We start from the raw sequence: 15,227 nt of genomic DNA, 5'->3' as shown, positions 1-15,227 counted from the left end.
TTGTGTTGAGGAAAGGGTTCATAGGCATATGGTGGTGATTGTTGATAGTCCATTGGAGGTGGTTGTTGCCATGAGGGTTGGTTAAATCCTTGTAGCTCCTCCCATCTTTGATTATTCCAACCTTGATGCCTGTTCTCATTATAGTTTCCATTCCTAACAACAACATTGGAATCAAACTTGAAGCGAGAGGGGCGAGAACTCATAGTTAGTTAATAAAATAAAAATAAAAACAAATTTTAAATTAAAAGGTTATTTAAATTTTGAATTTGAAAATTAAATTTTGAAATTTTGAATTTTAAATTTTTGAATTTTGAATTTTTGAAAATTGAAATTTGATTTTTGAAATAAGATATGATAAAATAAAAAATTTTAAAATAAAAACCAATAACCTCTTAACTTAAGAAAAAGCAAAAATAAAAACAAAAATAAAAACAAATAAACAAGCAAAAAAAATAAAAATAAAATATTTACAATAACCAATAATAAGGCACACGTTTGCAATTCCCCGGCAACGGCGCCATTTTGACGTTAGGATTTTTGCCAGTAAAGAATTTCATAAAAACAGTCACGTTGTAGATGTAGTCTCTAAACCGACAGAAATCCCTTCGTACAAATGTTTTGGTTGTCACAAGTAACAAACCCCTTTGAAATTGATAACCGAGTATTCAAACCTCGGGTCGTCTTCTCAAGGAATTGCAGGGAAGTATGTTCTTATTATTGGTTATGAGTTTTGTAAATTAGGGTTTTGGAAGTAAGGTGGGAATATGTTATATGACAAATAATTTAAATGGCAATTAAAAATAAATAAATAGCTGCAAGGCAAACTTTTGGCAAGGTATGAGAATTTGGAAGTCCAGATTTAGTTATTCTTATCAACAACAATGAAAGTTGAATCTTAATTCCACTTAGTTAACCTTTTCCTACTACTGTATTCACGCTAAGGGGAATCTACCTTTTCCCACTCTAGTGTCTGACTTAGTCGCCGCAGCCGGTGTTCCCCGAGAGACCAAGGATAGAAGGGCCATGATCCCGACGGAGATGTTATTCCAAATGGGAGGTACCTTTACCTTCCGGCGGATACCGAAGAGCCACACTTATCCGTCCCTATGCGCATCCCCTCTTCCTCATCCGCACCACCAAAGTCATCCATGCAACGTGATGAGCGGATAATTTATACGCTTTTTGGCATTGTTTTTAGTATGTTTTTAGTATATTTTAGCTAGTTTTCATTATATTTTTATTAGTTTTTAAATAAAAATCACATTTCTGGACTTTACTATGAGTTTGTGTATTTTTCTGTGATTTCAGGTATTTTCTGACTGAAATTAAGGGACCTGAGCAAAAATCTGATTCAGAGGCTGAAAAAGGACTGCAGATGTTGTTGGATTTTGACCTCCCTTCACTCAAAGTGGATTTTCTGGAGCTACAGAAGCCCAATTAGCACGCTCTCAATTGAGTTGGAAAGTAGACATCCTGGGCTTTCCAGAAATATATAATAGTTTATACTTTGTCCAAGATTTGATGGCCCAAACTGGCGTTCAAAGTCAGCATAGAAATTCTGGCGTCAAAACGCCAGAACTGGCATAAAAGCTGGAGTTAAACGCCCAAACTGGCACAAAAGCTGGCATTTAACTTCAAGAAAAGTCTCTACACATGAAAGCTTCAATTCTCAGTCCAAGCACACACCAAGTGGGCCCGAAAGTGGATTCTGCATCATTTACTCATTTCTGTAAACCCTAGGTTACTAGTTCTCTATAAATAGGACCTTTTGCTATTGTATTTAGAGACTTTTGATCTTTGATTAGTCTTATGCTATCTTAGACCTTTATGAGGGCTGGCCATTCGGCCATGCCTAGACCTTGTTCTTATGTATTTTCAACGGTGGAGTTTCTACACACCATAGATTAAGGTGTGAAGCTCTGCTGTTTTTCATGAATTAATGTAAAGTACTACTGTTTTTCTATTCAATTCACGCCTACTTCTTCTCTAAGATATACACTCGTTCTTCAACTTGATGAATGTGATGATCCGTGACACTCATCATCATTCTCACCTATGAACGCGTTCCTGACAACCACTTCCGTTCTACATGCAATCAAGCTTGAATGTGTATCTCTTGGGTTTCTAATCTAAGATTAGAACCTTCATGGTATAGGCTAGAATTATTGGCGGCCATTCCTGAGGTCCGAAAAGTCTAAACCTTGTCTGTGGTATTTCGAGTAGGATCTGGGAAGGGATGACTGTGACGAGCTTCAAACTCGCGAGTGTTGGGCATGTGACAGATGCAAAAGGATCAATGGATCCTATTCCAACATGATCGAGAACCGATAGATGATTAGCCATGCGGTGACAGCGCATTTGGAACATTTTCACTTAGAGGACGGGAAGTAGCCATTGACAACGGTGATGCCCAACATAAAGCTTGCCATGGAAAGGAGTATGAATGATTGGATGAAGGCAATAGGAAAGCAGAAGTTTAGGGGGAACAAAGCATCTTCATACGCTTATCTGAAATTCCCATCAATGAATTACATAAGTATCTCTATCTTATTTTATGTTTTATTCATATTTTAATTATCAATTCTCCATAACCATTTGAATCCACCTGACTGAGATTTACAAGGTGACCATAGCTTGCTTCAAGCCGACAGTCTCCGTGGGATCGACCCTTACTTACGTAAGATTTATTACTTGGACGACCCAGTGCACTTGCTGGTTAGTTGTGCGGAGTTGTGACAAAGAGTTGAGATTACAATTGTGCGTACCAAGTTGTTGGCGCCATTGATGATCACAATTTCGTGCACCACAACGCATAGAGGAACTCCACAAGAAGCTTGATCGTTATGAGCGGCGTAACCAACGCCGATACACTTTTGTCAAGAAGCTTCTAAGTTGCCTAGCACCGCCTATGGAAGAACCGAAAATTTCCACGTCCACCGGTACGAATAATGATGAAAGCGATAATGATGAAGAAGTGGATGGAGACGTGGAAGCTGATCAACCACTCCGACTCACTCAAGGCACGGAGGATCGTGCCAACTTCTAAGTGTGGGGAGGTCGGTCGGCCAACCAGTCTCCGTAGGTAACACCCGAATAAATTCCTTGAACCTCTTTTCTTAACTAGAGTAGATTGCATACTAGGTCTTTCATTTTTGGCATCTTTTGCATATTAGTATCTCTTAATAAATCCACTTGGTTAGAGCAATGACTTCTATTCTAGAAAACTAGAATTTTACGGCAAACCTACCAATTTTGAACTTTGAAAATCTTTTGATGCTTAACTTGTTTGAAGAATGTATTTTGGAACATGGGATTTGAGCCAAGACCACAAGCAAGTGAGTTTTGAGCCTAATGGTATGGTTACATCTTATAACCACTTATTTTTCCTTCTTGTGTGAAATTGTTCTCTTCCTATGATTGTGATCTTTGATTTGTTTAATTCTATATGTCTGTTATTCCTTGTATTCATGCATGTATATGATTGAGGCCATCATTTCATTAGCTCACTTACCCAAATAGCCTTACCTTTTATCTCCCATTGTTAGCTACTTTGAGCCTATGATTAACCTACTTGTTCTTAATTTAGCACATTACAAGCCTTAAAGCGGAAAACAATAAATGTCCTTATTTGGATCTTTGATTGGCTTAAGCTAGTGTGTGTGTGTGTGTATCATTCAAGTGTGGGAAAACTTGGGACATTGGGTGAATAAAAAGGTAGCCTGGTATTTTTATTGAAATGATTGGGAATTGGGTACATGCTCATGTATTGATAAAATATATAGACATTATGCATTGATGTTAAAGAAAAAAAGGAGAAAAGAAAAGAGAGAAAAAGAAAAATAGTATGAATATATATATATAGAAAAAGAAAGAAACAAAGAAAAAAGAAAGAAATAAAAAGGAGACAAAATGCCCCAAAGTAAAGCTCAATAAGGATCAATGCATAAGTGTTGTGAAATGAAAAGAAAATACATGAGTATGTTAAAAAGTGAAGAATGGGTAGTTAGGTTAGCTTTTGAATTGTATAGGATGTCATAGGTTAGGTGGAAAGTTTAAGCTTATCAAAGATTCAAATTTCAAGCTCACTTGACCAAATATGCACCCTTACCTTGACCCTAGCCCCATTACAACCTAAAGAAAAGACCCCATGATACTTGCATGCATGCATGGAATATATGTTGATTGTTAGAAGGAAAAAATTTTTTGGAAAAGCATGAAGTAGGGAAGGATTAAGTGATCAACCCTATACACCGAGCGAATAGAGCGCAAATACTTCCGGTGAGGGGTTCGAAGCTCAATTCCTTATTCCCGGCTCTCGCGAGCGTTCTTCATACAAGTTATGCATATTTCATTCTGATGACTAGAATTGGTAGAATTTCTATGTGCACATACATATGTGTCTTCTAGAAAGATTGAATTACTCTTGGCCAAGTAGATAGTAGCATGTACCCTAGTTGCATTCATGTAGGTAGATCGCATCACATGAGTCCTACACCCTTGTAGTCCTTTGATCTTTTGCTTTCCCATAGCATGAGGATATGCTATACTTTGAGTGTGGGGAGGTTGATAAACCCCGTTTTTAGGGTTTATCATGCATAGAATCTAAGGGTTTTAACAATGATCTTCCACACTTATTCATATAAAACTGCATGATTTCGTGTCTCTTTCCCATTTAACCTCATAGATGAGAATATACTTTTTTTGCATCAAAATTGAGATATTGTAATCCTCCTCTATTACCATTAGATGACTTGATCCGTTTGTTAAGTGATTTTAGAAGTTATAGGGCAAAAATGGCCAAGAGGAATGGAGGAAGCATGCATGAATGGAAGGAGCATGAAACAAATCAAAGAATTGAAGTTTGGACATGCGCTCATCCAGAGCCATCGCAGTGGAGCCGAGCGAGGAGCCGGCGCGCTTATATGGCTGGGCCATATCCCTTATGACGCTCGCGCGCACCGTATGCCTGCGCGCAGATCGCAAAAGAGCCCAAGGACGCATACGCGCGCAGTGCGCGTACGCGTCGATATGCGCACATGATTTTTTAAATGAAACACGTGTCCAGCGATTTCAAGGGGTTTCCAAGCCCTGTTTTGGAGCAGATTTTGGAGGGAAAAGCTTAAGAAGACCAAGGCTTAGGGGTGTTAGGGAAGGGGGAGTGATATTTTTGGAGATATTTTTAGGAAGTTAGTTACATTTTATTTTTAGAGAGAGAAACTCCAACTTCTCTCTAGGTTTTCATCCTCCATTGCAAGTTTCCTTTGAATTCTTGGTGAGATCTATTGCTAATTGACTTTTTGTTTTGCTATAAGTGTAGATCTACTATTCTTCTACTCTTGATTGATGTTCTTTTGGTTCAATTTCTTAGATCTAGATTTGGTTCAATTTGTTACTTTGAATGTGGATTAATGAATTGAAGTTTCATTTAATTGTGTGATTGTTGATGATTATTTAGAATAGATAGCTTTAATTCGATTCTCTTCTCTCAATCGCCTCATGTTTTCTATAATTGCCTACCAATTGTTTATGATAATGACAACCTTAGCTATGGAGTAGATTCCTCTCACTTGACTTAGGGGTTGAGTTATTGGAGACACTTGAATAGTGGATATCAATTGTACATTATGAATTGAGAATTTTTAATTAGCTTGGAGTGCACTAAAGCTAGACTTCCCTAGGGTGAGACTAGGACTTGTGACTCAAGTTAGTTACTCTCACTTGACTTTCCTCCATTGTTAGGGGGTTAACTAAGTGAAGCAATAATCAACTCTTATCATAACTGAAGGAAACTATAATGATGGAACTTCCAATGCTTACCCTTGGCCAAGGCTTTTATTTCCATTAATTGTTGATTGCTTTGCTAGTTTGAATTCTTGCACTAGCTCTCAAAACCATAAAAGATTTCCTAATCAATGATGCACATTCTAAAGCAATTCCTAGAGAGAATGACCCGGGATCAATACTCTCGGTCATAGATTTTAAAATTGTTTGATGCGGTATTCGTATGTTGGTTAGACTATACTCACGATCGGATTTATCACTAGTTTCTAATCAGCATAAAAATATTTACGTTCATCAGGACGCGACCCATCGCTTGTCGGATGAGGAGGGGGATGTTGACTGGCCTCTCCGTGAGAATGCACCAAACAAGGAGAGCTAAGTCCGCTGTGATGGATGACTCATGAGTGCTTAGAAGGACGAAGTGGGACAAGATTTGAGCCCACGCTCGAGCTTCCACAGTAAGCGCGCGTGCGTCAATGCACTTAGGTCGAAGCCTGAGTCTCCCTTGGGTCCAAAATGTCTCCGGTTGGGCAATGACCGTAAGGATCGAATCCCAATCAAAATCGGGTGTGTAGTGTTATAGAAAGACCTCTTGGTAATCGTCTGTCCCCTTCGCCACTGGCAAGACCTTAAGTATCCCTTGAATAGCTTCCTTCAAAACCAGGACTTGCTTCCGGTGCACAAAATCTGACTGAAGAGAAGGAGAGTGGTAGTTGGAGTAAAACTCCACCACCAAAAAAGGTTGGCTTCCTACGGTCTCTGCATTAAAAATTCCCATTGCCGTCGCTCAATGCGGGGTATCACAAACTGAACAATGTGCTCCGGAGGGGTGAGAAGGTGTTCAGAATGATAACTTCTTTCAACCATAGCAGGGAACACGAGCTCACAAAAGCAGTTGGAAAACCTTGTGGCATCCTCCGCAGGTTTGCCCTTCTTTTGCTCATCAATATGCATAATCTTTTGCACCCTCTTAGAGAGAGATTTAGCTTGAGGTGCATGGTGCGCCTTGGAGGTTGACCTTTGAGGTGCCCTTTTCCTAGGTGGCTTATTCGACGCGTTCTCCTTACCTTTTTTGGTGGCCATCCTGAAAAAAGAAGGAAAAGAGGAAACATTAAACTTAAAGAGACAACACCTGGATAATAACATGCAAGCGATGAGTAATGTCACAAAGGAATAAAGTGTCTTGAAGACATGACATCTGTAACATGTAAACAAGACAACAATGTAATCATAAGGCATAACACTAGCACAAGATGCAAGAGTGAAAGAGGCATGCAAACATAAGGCATGAAAAGAATAAGCTTAAGTATCAATAACAACACAAAGTAACACATGCAAGAAAGATAGTAAGCACAAGAAAATCATGCACCTAGTCTAACTCCAAGACAATGAAGCATGGAATGGGATAAGTTCGAGTTAGAGAAGGTAAACTCATAAATCTTGCAATATGCTATAAGGAAGCAAGTCATGGGTAATGAGCATGAGAGTGGTAAATATGAGCATAATGGGCTCAATGCACACAAAGAAAAACAAGTGTATGGAAGAGGAGCACTATATTGGAAGAATAATGTTAAAATGAACCCAAATTGGCATAGGTGCTTTTCAACAAACACTTGGTGTGCAATCTTCAAACAATAAGCAAGTTGGAAAAATTCAAACATGTAACAACCTAAAATGAAATTTCAAACATCAAAACAACACCACATAATCACAAAGGAGTCAAGAGATATCAAAATAACCTATCAATGCAAGAGAGAGCTCATAGTTCAACACCCATGGAAAATATAAAAAGAAAGAAAGCAAATAAATAACAAATTAAACAAAATGCCACTAAGAAGAAAAGGAAGAGAGTAATTAAGTGTAACTAATAAGAGAGAAATTTAAAATAAGATAAAAGAGAGGAAGTAGTAGAAGTAAAACCTTGAGAAGAAGAAGAAGGTAAGGTAGAGTGCAAGAGATAGTAGGGAAAGAGAAAGGAGAGGAAGAAAGGAGAGAGGGAATGTGGGACCGTCAGAGGTGGTGGTCGCAGGAGGCGGTGGTCGCCGGTGGTTGGGGTCGGAAACAAGGTGGTAGGAAAATGGGAGAAGAAAGGAAGAAGCAATGGAAGAAGAGAGTTGAAGAAAGAATTCAAAACAGGGCGTGCATCATATCAGGTGCGTCTGGGACGCGACGCGTGTGCGTCATCCATGCATACGCATGGGTAGCAAAAATGGGATAGGACGCGTACGCATCAGGTGACGCGCACGCGTGGACACAGTTGTGCCTTACGCACAAAGGCAGCATAAAGTCCGCACAACTCTCTGGTTTTTGTACCAGGAGTTGGCTACATGGCATGCGACACGTGCGCCTCGGCGACGCACACGCATAGATGGCGAGATTGGCAACCGACGCGTAAGCGCCGCCCACACTTACGCGTGGGTGGCAGTTGTGCTGCCCGCACAATTCTTGCATACTTCTCGCACAACTCTTTGGTTTTTGTACCAGAGATTCCAGAATTTGTAATCGACGTGTACGCGTCGCCCACGCCTATGCGTGGGGTGCGAAATTGACGAGTGACGCGGAAGCGTCACTGACGCTTGCGCGTGGGTGGCAGTTGTGCTCCCAACACCAGGCGCACACAAATGTTGTACAACTCTCTGGTTTTAGTACCAGGAGTTGAGGAAACGCATTGTCGCGCACGCGTCGACCACGCTTGCGCGTGGGTCAACTTTTTTTTTCATACACATGAGGAAGGGCAATAAGAACACAATCTTGGTAGTCATGCAAGCTAAATAGTTCAAAAACACTGAAAATTTTGTGCAACACTCAAGATTAAGCATTTCTACAACATTCGAATTCAACCAAACCAAGATCAAGAAAATCCTCATGAGCATCTCAATAAAAATTTAAACAAAATCAAGCATACTCAAACAAACTCACCAAATCAAGCAATCACAAAATCCAACAAAGATTCTAAAGGCTATATTGAAGAAACTATGTACAAAGGAAGATCATACCATGGTGGGGTATCTCCCACCTAACACTTTTCTTTAACGTCCTTAAGTTGGATGGTCATGAGCTCAGAGTTCTTCGCCTTCGGGTGCATCCTCAAGAAGGAACACCTCAATCTCTTTGTTGCTTTTCATCTTCTCACCATGATAAAGCTTTAGACGGTGACCATTAACTTTGAAGATTGTGGGGCTTGAAGGGTGACTCAAGTGGAAGACCCCATATGGCTCGGCTTTCTCCACTCTATAAGGTCCTTCCCACCTTGATCTCAACTTGCCTGGCATCAATCTCAACCTAGAGTTGTAGAGGAGGACTAGATCCACAGCCCTAAACTCTCTTCTCTTGATGTCATTGAGAAACCACTATTTCATGGTTTATCTTGTGCTTAATTGAGTGGTTTTTATCAACTCTTTACCCACTTATTCATACTATTTGCATGGTTTTACATTTGCCTTCCTAATTATGTGCTTTGATTGAAAACATGCTTCTTTGGCCTTAAGTTCCCTATGATTAATCCTCTCTTATTACCATTAGATGCCTTGATATGTGTGTTAAGTGATTTCAGAGATTACAGGGCAGGAATGGCTTAGAGGATGAAAAGGAAGCATGCAAAAGTGGAAGGAATACAAGAAGTTGGAGAAATTGCTAAGGTGTCCAGCCTGACCTCTTTGTACTCAAACGGCTATAACTTTAGCTACAGAGGTCCAAACGATGCGGTTTCAGTTACGTTGAAAAGCTAACATCTGGGGCTTCGATTTGATATATAATATGCCATAGTTTCCCTGACGCTAGGCGACGCGAACGCGTGCTTCATGTGGCCGCATCATAGTGACGAAAAATCAGCGTGTTTGAATTCACAACTAGCAAATTCTGGGCTGTTTCTGACCCAGTTTGCGGCCCAGAAAACACAGATTAGAGGCTATAAAGTGGGGGAATGCATCCATTCAGAAGACAGGCTTACACATTCACAATTTTAGGAGTAGATGTAGTTTTTAGAGAGAGAGGTTCTCTCCTCTCTCTTAGGATTAGGATTTAGGACTTCTCTTAGTTTTAGGAGTGACTCTCAATCCCAGGTTCAATGCTCTTTTATTTCTTTTCTCAATTTTGTTTATGACTCTCTATGTTTAGATTGATTTTCTATTTGATATATTTTGAGGTATTTCAGACTTATGATTGCTTTCTTTTATTTATGTAAATAATTTGGATTTTTTCCTTTTGGCTTTGGTTGAGTCATTGGTAACTCTTGAGTTATCAAACTCATTGTTGATTGAAAATTAGAATTAATTCGTCCACTTAACTTACCTTCATAGTTAGAGATTAACAAAGTGGGAGAAAAATCCATTCTCATCACAATTGATAAGGATAACCAGGATAGGACTTCCAGTTCTTATACCTTGCCAAGAGTTTATTTTACAGTTATTATTATTTTATTTTACTTGTCATTCAACATACTTTTTACCTTGATCCAAAACCCCAATTTACAACTCATAACCAATAATAAGAACACCTCCCTGCAATTCCTTGAGAAGATGACCCGAGGTTTAAATACTCGGTTATCAATTTTAAAGGGGTTTGTTATTTGTGACAACCAAACGTTTGTATGAAAGGACTTTTGAAGGTTTAGAAACTATACTTGCAACGAGGATTTATCCGCAAACACTACAAGAAAATAGAGTTATTTTAACACTTTTTTTTTAACACCATAATTAAATGTCAAAATTAATATATATTTTTGACAAATATCATAAATGTCAAATTTTCTATGTTTTCTTGATGAATAATTTGACCGTAGAAAATTACTCATCAATTTTGACACTCATTTGTTTTCAATTTACTCCACTATTTTTCTTCTTCTTTGGCTCTATTAATTTTGACATCACACTGCTCTCAGTTTAGGATTATACTACTCATTCTTTATCTTCAAAATCTCAAGTTATTCTTTAGTTTCAAGATCTCATCTCATTCTTTGTTAAAATTTTTTTTTGAGAATATTTTATAGTCAATAAATGTCAAAATAAATAGTATTTTTGATAATTAATAAGTATCACAGAAAATATGTTCTCAAAATTTTCTAACAAATTATTTTTGACAGTCAATATTTATCAAAATAAGATTTAAATTTTTTTCACAATCACTTATATGTTAAAAATACTATTTTTGACAAAACTTTTATTAACATATTTTCATAGTTAAAATAGTGTCAAAATTTATTTTTTTGACAAATTTTAATTTTCTTTTACACATTATAACCCTAAAAAATAATCTATATTGTTGTAGTGAAAATTTCCAGACCACGCAAAAGTTTCTCTCGTCAAAATGGCGCCGTTGCCGGGGAATTGCAAACGTGTGCCTTATTATTGGTTATTGTAAATATTTGCTTTTTACTTGTTTATTTGTTTTTATTTTTGCTTTTTCATGAATTAAGAGGTTATTGGTTTTTATTTTAAAATTTTTTATCTTATCTTATCTTATTTCAAAAATCAAATTTTAAAATTCAATATCTAAATTTCAATTTTCAAAATTTCAAAATTCAAAATTTCAAAAATTTAAAATTCAAAATTTCAATTTTCAGATTTTAAAATTTAATTTTTAAAATTTCAAAATTTAATTTTCAAATTTAAAAATTTAAATAACCTTTTAATTTAAATTTGTTTTTATTTTTGTTTTTTATTTTTATTTACCATCATGAGTTCTCACCCCATCGCTACGAGTCTGGTTACAATTATGTTGCAGGAAGAAGAAATTACAATGAGAACAGGGATCAAGGTTGGAACAATCAAAGATGGGAGGAGCCACAAGGATTTGATCAACCCTCATGGCAACAACCACCTCCAATGGACTATCAACAACCACCACCATATGCCTATAAACCTTCTCCTCAACATAACTTTGGACCACCATACTCACAAGCCCCTTTCCACCATTCACCTCCATATGACCCTAACCCTCAACCACCATACCAACCACCTTATGAGCCATATGAACCATATATAGAACCACCCCAATTCCAACCCAATTACTCACAAGAACCACCACTTCAATATTCACCATCTCCATATCCATCAATCCAAGAGCACTATGATCCTATTTATGAAAGTCGAGTGCATCAAGAGACAAAAGATCGTTTCAAGGAAACAGTGGATCGATTTCAGGCAACCATTCATCAATTGGAACAAGCGATAAATCAATTAGCTTCCCGACGTTCAGACACTCAAGGAACCGTCATGGCTTCATGTGGGCAATCTAATGAAGAACGTAGCATAAAGGAGATACTAGAAACTCCAGTGAACAGTACGGAGCATGACTTTGTACTGGAACAAGTAGAGGAAGCCGGAATTATTGAAGAAGAAGAAGTGGTTGAAGACTTAGGAGATGCAGAACCTCCATGGGAAAGTCCAGCCATAGAACCCCCTTCCAAGACGTTTGAAATTGATGCTGGGGAGGGTGTACAACCTCCAAGGCATATCACAGTTAAAGACCTGGAAGAGGTTGATCAAGAGATGGAGATTCAAGAAGAAGAAGCACAACCTCCCATGCCCTTGGAAAGCAATGAAGAGAAGATTGAATTGGAAGAAAGCTACCAAGAGGAAGAGGTTGAAATTGAAGAAGCTTGCAAAGAGGTGGTAATTATCAGAGAAAAGCACAAGGGAGTGGAGCTTGCAATTTCATTAAAAATACCTCCCCCTAAGTTGCCATCATCCTTCACAACATTCAAGTGGGTAAAATTCATATCCCTTAGCTTTCTAATTCCACTTGAATATGGGCTACTGGAGACGGATGGTCAACTTAGAGCTCTTTGTAACATTAAGAGTAAGAGGAAGATGGCCAGTGGTAAGAATTATCCTGCAAGGTTGGTGCACAAAATTGTTACTCTCTTACAATTTCGCACACATGACCAGCAAGTGCACTGGGTCGTCCAAGTAATACCTTACGTGAGTAAGGGTCGAATCCGACGGAGATTGTTGGTTTGAAGCAATCTATGGTTATCTTGTAAATCTTAGTCAGAAAGTCAATTATGTTTATCAGTTCAAATTGTAGAAAATAAAGGAGTGCGAATTAAATACTTGTTGTGCAGTAATGGAGAATATGTTGGATTTTTGGAGATGCTTCGTCCTTTGAATCTCTGCTTTCTCCCTATGTTCTTCCTCACGCACGCACGTCCCTCCTATGGCAAGCTGTATGTTGGAGGATCACCGTTGTCAATGGCTACCATCCTTCCTTTCAGTGAAAATGGTCCAGGTGCGCTGTCACCGCACGGCTAATCATCTGTAGGTTCTTGATCATACCGGAATAGGATTTGCTATCCTTTTGCGTCTGTCACTACGCCCAGCACTCGCGAGTTCGAAGCTCGTCACAGTCATCCAATCCCAGAATCCTACTAGGAATACCACAGACAAGGTTTAGACTTTCTGGATTCTCAAGGATGCTGCCAATGGATTCTAGCTTATACCACGGAGATTCTGATTAAGGAATCTAAGAGATATTCATTCTATCTGATGTAGAACGGAGGTGATTATCAAACACATGTTCATGGATTGAGGAAGGTGATGAATGTCATGGGTCATCACCTTCTCCATAATTAGGCGCGAATGGATATCTTAGATAGGAACACGCATGTTTGAATGGAAAACAGAGATACTTGCATTAATTCATCGAGGCACAGCAAAGCTCCTCAACCCCAACAATGGAGTTTAGAGACTCATGCCATCAAAAGGTACAAAGTTCAGATCTCAAAATGTCATCAGATGCAAAATAAATCTCTAAAAGTTGTTTAAATACTAAACTGGTAACCTAGGTTTACAGAAAATGAGTAGACTATGACAGATAGTGCAGAAATCCACTTCTGGGGCCCACTTGGTGTGTGCTGGGGCTGAGACTAAAGCTTCTCACGTGCTTGGGCTATTTTGGGCGTTCAACGCCAGGTTGTAACCTGTTTCTGGCGTTGAACTCCACTTTGTAACTTGTTTCTGGCGCTGGACGCCAGACAGCAGCATGGAACTGACGTTGAACGCCAGTTTACGTCATCTATCCTTGAGAAAAGTATGGACTATTATATATTGCTGGAAAGCCCTGGATGTCTACTTTCCAACGCAATTGGAAGCGCGCCATTTGGACTTCTGTAGCTCAAGAAATTCTATTTTGAGTGCAGAGAGGTCAGAATCCAACAGCATCAGCAGTCCTTTTTCAGCCTGAATCAGATTTTTGCTCAGCTCCCTCAATTTCAGCCAGAAAATACCTGAAATTACAGAAAAACACACAAACTCATAGTAAAGTCCAGAAATATGAATTTTTCCTCGAAACTAATGAGAATAAACTAAGAACTAACTAAAATATACTAAAATCTATATGAAATTAACCCCAAAAAGCGTGTAAAATATCCGCTCATCACAACACCAAACTTGAACTGTTGCTTGTCCTCAAGCAACTAGACAAATAAAATAGAAGACTAATAAGTCAAGAAGCAATAATATCTCAGAGTTTTTGAGTGAAGCTCAGATTCTAATTAGATGAGCGGGACTAGTAGCTTTTTGCTTCCGAACAGTTTTGGCATCTCACTTTATCCATTGAAGCTCAGAGTGATTGGCATCTATAGGAACTTAGAATTCAGATAGTGTTATTGATTCTCCTATTTCAGTATGATGATTCTTGAACACAGCTACTTTATGAGTCTTGGCCGTGGCCCTAAGCACTTTGTTTTCCAGTATTACCACCGGATACATAAATGCCACAGACACATAATTGGGTGAACCCTTTTAGATTGTGACTCAGCTTTGCTAAAGTCCCCAATTAGAGGTGTCCAGGGTTCTTAAGCACACTCTTCTTTTTTCTTTGGACCTTGACTTTAACCGCTCAGTCTCAAGTTTTCACTTGACACCTTCACGCCACAAGCACATGGCTAGGGACAGCCTGGTTTAGCCGCTTAGGCCAGGATTTTATTCCTTTAGGCCCTCCTATCCACTGATGCTCAAAGCCTTGGGATCCTTTTTATTTACCCTTGCCTTTTGGTTTTAAGAGCTTTTGGCTTTTTTTGCTTGCTTTTCTTTTTCTTTCTATTTTTTTTTCTGCAAGCTTTGTTCTTTGCTGCTTTTTCTTGCTTCAAGAATCATTTTTATGATTTTTCAGATTATCAATAACATGTCTCTTGTTCATCATTCTTTCAAGAGCCAACATATTTAACAGTCTTAAACAACAAATTCAAAAGATATATGCATTGTTCAAGCATTCATTCAGAAGACAGAAAGCATTGCCACCACATGTTACTAATTAGAATTTTTCTTATTAAAACTCGAATTTTATTGCCTCTTATTCAAAAGATCTGCTATTTTATTCATGTTTGCTGATGATGAGAAAAATAGACTATAACTTAATTGGAGATAAAATCAAAATAGACACTAATTACTACTATATGACTCCTAAGGTAAACTCCTATAACGACAACTATCAAAGAGTTAAAGCAG

Source organism: Arachis ipaensis, chromosome B10 (assembly GCF_059453495.1).
Source record: "Arachis ipaensis isolate K30076 ecotype BB chromosome B10, ASM5945349v1, whole genome shotgun sequence".
In the NCBI taxonomy this organism is placed as follows: Eukaryota; Viridiplantae; Streptophyta; class Magnoliopsida; order Fabales; family Fabaceae; genus Arachis; species Arachis ipaensis.
Note: the sequence above shows the minus strand (reverse complement) of the source record.